The following is a 7,335-nucleotide window of genomic DNA, read 5'->3' as shown; positions in this document are numbered from 1 at the left end:
TCAATAATGCCTTTGTGAATGGCACTTTGTGTGATAAAGTTTATATGACTCAACCCCCTATTTTTGTGAGTTCTTATAAGAACCTTGTCTTCAAACACAACCAGGTTATCTATGGCCTCAAACAGACCCTAAGGGCCTGATACGAGAAGCTAGCTCAAACACTACTGCAATTTGGTTCACCACTTCAAAATATGATAACTCTCCTTTCTATATTGTAATCAAGGTATCTTGTTATATATTTTGGTTTATGTTGATGACATTCTCATCACTGGATCTAGCTTTACTCTTATTCATGATATAATCAACAAACTTCATACTACGTTTGCCTTAAAGAAGTTGAGAAGACCGAGGTACTTTCTAGGTATTGAAGTCAAATTCCAAAGCAATTGTTCTCTCCTACTTACTCAATCCAAGTACATTAAAGATCTCATTTCAAGAGCAAACATTCTCAATGCCAATGTGTTCCAACCCCTATGATGAGCACATGCAAACTCAACAAACATGGTGATACTTAATTTTCAGATCCTGCTCTGTATAGACCCATTGTGGGTGCCTTGAAATATGTCACCTTGACAAGGCCTGATATTGCATTTAGTGTCATTAAGGTTTGTCAATTTATGGATAACCCTCTTGACACTCATTGGTCAGTTGTCTGAAGAATTCTTCGATATTTGAATGGTACTGTGAAACATAGTTTACTTCTTTCTCCATATGTTGCAGCTTCAAAGTTTTCTGTGTGTGCTTATAGTGATTACGATTGGGCGAGTGGTCTAGATTACAAGCAATCGACCTCTGGTTCTTGTATCTTTTTTTGTCCTAGTCTCATTTCGTGGAGCTCTAGGAAGCAGTCTCTAGTTTCTTGTTCCAACACAAAAGCGGAATTTCGGGCTCTAGCTTACACAACATTGGAGCTACTTTGGTTATAATCACTCCTATCTGAACTTAATGTTGCCTACCATACTCCAATATTTCTCTGTGATGATCTAAGTGTTGGGTTGTTAACTCACAATCCGGTATTACATGCTCGCACTACACATATTGCGTTGGATATACAATTTGTTAGAGAAAGAGTAGTGGAGAAAATAATGTTCATCCAACATGTTCCAGCTATAGCTCAAATAGCTGACACTTTGATCTGGCCACTCGGTACAACTGCGTTTCAAGAATTACGTCACAAACTCAATGTGCTTTGTAAGAAAAATCTCCCTTAAGCTGGAGAGGAGGGGGGAGGGAGGGGTTATTGGAAATACTTGGCTATTGAATAGTGTTAACGGTGTTTAGCTTAGAAAGTATGTGTATAGTGTATTTAGTTAGTTTTGTTATAGTTAGAAGTTAAATCTAACTATAATTGTTATCTTGTGTAGCTGCAACATTTCATTCATTGGCTAAATACTTATACTTGTGTAATACCAATGTAATCAATGAAAATTATTCCTAAACACTTTTTCTTTCATCGAATCTCTCTCTCTCTCTCTCTATGTTGTTGAACTTTCATTTGTAACGATGAACTTCAATATTCATCTTCTTTATCTTTAACATGCCTGATCAGAGTTCAGGTATATACCTTAGCGTATGAACTGACTATACTATCTTTAATATAAAAAAGTAAAACAATTAAAAAAATGTATTTCATTTACACATTTTAAAACTTTCAATAAATTTTCACATTTTTCTAAAATCAATTACACACATTCACAGGTTTTTTTACACTATACCCGTATTTTACTGCTCATCAAGAGTGAAATATTCTAATAATAAAATTAAAAAAATATAAAAATTATTATTTTTTATATTTTATTTTTGAATTAAAGGATATTGATATTTGGATTTTTTTACTCAAATACCCCGCTTTTTCAAAAAAATCCCAAAATAACTCAGTTTTCAAACAAATTCTCAATCTACCCCAGTTTTAAAATAAAAAATATATATATATATATATATATATATATATATATATATATATATATATTAAGGCATAGGCGCCTACCCTTTATTTTTAAGAGGGGACGTCAATTGAATTAGCAACAGCATATGGTGCTGCCAATTCAATTGGTGTCCATGTATACTAATTGAGAGGAAGTGCCAATTGGTTTGGCGCCTCAGTGTAATGTGCATATTTTTTTTATAAATTGAGGTGTTGTGTGATTCATTTTTCCACATCTTTTTTCGTCATATTGCAAACATGTTTGGTGTTCGTCGCCGCTATGGAAAAGTAATTTATTCGAGAGACAAGCTGAAGGAGAATAGCGATCCAAAACGCAGCAGAAATTAAAAAATTTATTCTTTAGTGGTCCTTATGAATGGGCATGATCAGTGATAGAATCGTTACCTCTTGTGGCGATTGAAACCCTTGATGCAGATCGAAGGAGTGATCACGAACGTTGAATGGTGACAACGCTTGTACTCAGTCCACACGAAAAGATTCCTTCAGTCTCAATGCTAGCTGTTACGAATGAAGGCTTTGAGTGAGAGTGAGAGAGAGAGAGAGAGAGAGAGAGAGAGAGAGAGAGAGAGAGAGAGAGAGAAGAGAAACATAATTTTCATCTAATCAAATGCTTCTGCACAAGGGGTTCTATTTATAGAACCACTTGTGTGGGCTATAAGCTAAAAAGCCCACTTAAGTGTATGTGGTCCATATCTTATGATATACCAAAATCTCTTAAGCGCGTGATACCTTACCATATTTCGCATTCTACTTAAGTGCATTGTACCTTACGATGTTCTACAATTCACTTAAGTGCATCGTACCTTACAGTGTTCCTTATTTACTCTATCTCTCATCAATCCGTCCTTTTGTGTGTGACCCTGTAGGTTTTCGCGGCATTGGAAATTATATTAAATACGTATTTAACATAATAAACAATGAGCGATATCTAGCAACACATCACTACTACCCAAGACACGAAAATGTCATGTGATCTGGCAAATCCTTTTGTGATAATACTTACATGTATAATTACCCTTTTTCCCTTATGTCTATATTGAACACAAGGCATAGACCGTGTCATCCTTGTCTAGTTTAATACTGGACCCTTAGACATTCATCCTGCTACGCAGGATGGGCAAATTCCATCTAGTTCACTCATGTCCCTCATCATGCTTCATTGAGTACCCATCAACTGTCTTTATGGTCATCTAGTTACAGATAATGTTTGATCAGCAATAAAGCACTCGACTCTACATCTAGGGTCCATAGTGGTTTCAGGTCAAAGGGTGGTATACACCACTATGACCGTGAGAATAACTTATGACACTTTGCATAACATTTTATATAATATTCACATAGCGGGTCAATCCAGTATAATTATTACTCCTAATATTCATACCTATGTTTAAGACTTGATAACTCCTTATCCATGATCCATGAGATGTGATCATCAGTCTATATACATAATAGTCTTAATGCTTTATTATTATCCCACTTCACAACAAAGCTCGACTACAGATATTTTAAGAATAGTGTCCTTATGTTTAATGGGATCTCATGATTAAGTCACACTTGATACATTAAACGGACTAGCTATTCTAGGGACTTTATTAAACAAACATAATAAATAAAAAGCCTTTTATTATTAATAAATAATTCGACACAAGTACCAAAAGTATTGGCACATAGGGCTTACACCAACACAAACCTCCGATGTTGATGCTCTTCTAGAACAGCTGTTGTTTCGATCAACTAAAGAGGGAGCTGGTTCATTAGTTAGATGGAAAAATACCAGATGGGGAAAATTAGAAGTATTGAGAAACTCAATAGTATATTTGGTTGGGTGCGAGTAAAAACTGATAAGGATGCTAAAGGCAATAATGTTTGGACCAGATGACATCAGTTTGATTGTTGTAATCAGTTAGAAATATTGTGGTTAAGTATTTTCATTTGTATTCGATATTTTTCTTTGTGTTGTTTATTTAGACTTGTTCGATTTTAAGTGTGCTTATGTTGGAGTGATGTTTGTTGTTAACCTTGTTGTAACAAAAAGTTATTAATATATAAAAATTCAAGGTTACAAAAATTGAAAGGAGATATTAAATTATGATGCAGAGGTTGTTCCTAGATTGGGACATTTGTTCTTATTGTGTCTGGGTTGATGACATATACTACATAGTCTTATAATTTTATCAATCGTATTCATTTTTGTTCTAATACGCATTCTATTTGGCCGTCCTTTTTTCTTTCTTCACCTCATTGTTATGCCAAACTATGTCCCCTTCATATAAAGGTCAGTATTCCTCCATTGCTAGCACTGAGAAGCTTTTGTTATAGATATTCATGACGGTAATGGCCTTGTAAACATCAAATAAATGGTTGTAAGCGTCCTGAAGAGTATGTGCGCATACCGCAATGACATGGGAGCAAGGAATACAGAAGGCCTAGAACTTTCCACAGTCGCACCAACTTCTATTTAGTCTGACAACATAGGATAAATTTGGCCTCCCCTCATTGTGGTCCATTGTTTCCTATACAGTGAAATTTTGCCTATGACGGTCAAAAATTGTAACTGCATATGTGCTAGCTTTAATAGTTTCCTCTTTCATCACTTTCATACAACATTCACTGAATAATTGACTTGACATTAACACTGTACTCCATCTTTCACCTCTGGCTGCGAAGGTAGATGCCAACCTCAAATAGGTTGTTCTGACCAATGCGGTTATTGGTAGATTTCTAATGCCTTTGAATACGCCCTTCATGCATTCCACAAGGTTTTTTTATCATGTGGCCCCATCGACAGTCTCTATCAAATGCCCTTGCCCACTGCTCTAATGGTATGTTATTCACCCACCTTCCTGTATCTACATTAGACAATCTAATTTCGTCACAGTAATGTGGAAATGATTGTTGAGTTAGAGCATACCCTGCATTCACCATTTTTTTGCAAAAGTTCTTGTCTTTGATTGCACACATGAAGTTTTGTGCGATATGTATAATGTAGTATACATGGGTAGAAGGAGGATCATGTCATCCGTTATCATGGTTATTATAAGCACTCTCAATGGCAGCATGTCTATCTGAAATCAAATAGAGATTGACTTGTGGAGCGACATGTGTTCTAAGATGACGAAGGAAGAAACCTCAACCACCAGTGGTTTCACCTTCAACCAGAGAAAAGGCAATGGGAAAGACATTATTGTTGCTGTCTTGTGCAAAAAACATAAGCAAAGTAACCTTGTATTTGCCGTATAACCATGTTCCATCAATTTGAATAATAGGTTTGTAGAATGCAAAACCTTTGATGCATGGTTGAAACGCCCAAAAGAGGCGGTGAAAGATTCTATTTGTAGATGAATAGTAACATTTGGGTGCGGATGAATTTGTGTTGGTATGAGAATGACATAGGAAGACTTAAATAGAATGTGACATGGAAAACATGCAAGAGCTAGCGTCTTTCCATTTTGCGCCTGCATGCATTATTTGTACATGGGCGCAAGTCCATATGGCGCCTTGTATGTGCAGACCCCGAGATTCTGCATTGCATTCAAATATCCATGCAACCTATGTCAAGACCATACATGCAACCTGCCATGACCTAGGAGGCGCCAGCCCATATGGCGCTAGCTTTGAAATTTTCATGTGCATGCCAAACCAATTGGCGCTAGCTTGCATGCCCATTTCTCCATGCATGCAAACTTTTACATGTCTCTCATTATAAATAGCCATGCAATAACCACTTCTTCATCCCCAACAATCACTTCTACATCTGCAACAACCACTCTTTCATCTACAACACTATGACAAGATGTCTCTGCTGACTATGTGTGAATCGCATTGAGGCACAGTTGCAAACATAACAACTTATGTAAGCGTTTACTTCTTGTATTGTTTTTCTAACACAATTTTTTATAAAGTAACTTATTTTGTTGTTTATTTTTTAGGATTTTTCTAGGTTTCGAACTCGTGTCCACAAATTTGTTCACATGGACACGATGATTCAATCTTATGTCGAACTCGCTGGTTTTGGACATGTAAGAAAAATAATGTCTTGGTCGGTTTATACTAAATTTATTATTGCATCATCTAAAAGATGGCGTCCCGATACACACACATTCTAGTTTCCAACTGGTGAGTGTACTATGACGTTAGAAGATGTCTACATGCTATTGGGACTGCCTATCGAAGGTAAGACGATAAATGGTAAAATCAACTATGCGAATTCAATTTGCATGGTCCTCTTGGATGATGACTTGTTAGATGATAACTCGAGAGATCAAGGTATACTCCTTTCACGCCTTAAGGCATATTACAACAACTTACAGTTAGATGAAAATTCTACCGAAGACGCTATAATAATAAAAACTAGGTGTTATATTATGCTTTTAATTGGTTTATTTTTATTTCCCCAAGGTAGTGGTTCTAGTATGCATGTTATGTATTTACCTTTACTAAGACATGTAGGTAGAATAAGAAGTTACAATTGGGGGTCCTCTTGTTTGGCTTATCTTTATAGCTCTTTGTGTAAAAATGCACACAAAGACACATCTACATTTTCTGGATGTGTTATTTTGCTCCAAGCATGGGGTTAGTCCAGACTACCATCCCTAGCTCCCGTCAACCACAACCTGTTCACATTCCCGTATGCGCAAAAGTAAGTTCTTAACAAACGACTACATTTACTTACTTTACCGATTATTATCTCTAAATAATATATTTACTTTTATGGTGCAGATGGTCGGCACGTGGTATGAGTTATAGCAGATGCCCTAGACACTATATTATCCAGTATCGCAATCTCTTGGATCACCTTCGACTGACATATATATTGCCATTAACCTAATTAATTCGTAATAATTTTTTTAATTTCTTCTAACAAATTTATAATCTAATATATGTTCACTCAGTTCATTTGGCGTCCATATCTAAATTTGGATCATGACCATGAAATCAATGAACAAGACGTAACTGTTTGGACTGCATGCACACCGATCATAAGATTCACCACTGTGGAGATGCACAATAGTGATCGTGTTTAATTGCAGTTCAGTATGCTTCAACATATCCCAGATCCCCCGACAAACCTCGGAGAATGGCATCTACGAAAAGTTAACGACCAATGGAACTTTAACCCATGGCAAAGCTTCGCTAGATCTGAGTGTCGAAAATGGAAGCACAGACAAGACCATGTCTTAACTGACGATGTGATGTCGACCGAAGAAAAATCAACTCGTAATTATATGGCTTGGTACATATCGGTTAGATTTGAGTTCATCGCCGAGGATATGTACCTATACGATCCACGTCAGGCAACTTACACACAAGAAGGTTCGACATCTATCCCCTAACAACATTTTCAGACCAGTTACTCACAACCCCATATCCATCAAAATTCTCGACCCACA

This window comes from Lathyrus oleraceus, chromosome 7 (genome assembly GCF_024323335.1).
Source record: "Lathyrus oleraceus cultivar Zhongwan6 chromosome 7, CAAS_Psat_ZW6_1.0, whole genome shotgun sequence".
NCBI classification, from domain to species: domain Eukaryota; kingdom Viridiplantae; phylum Streptophyta; class Magnoliopsida; order Fabales; family Fabaceae; genus Lathyrus; species Lathyrus oleraceus.
This window is presented reverse-complemented; position numbering follows the sequence as displayed.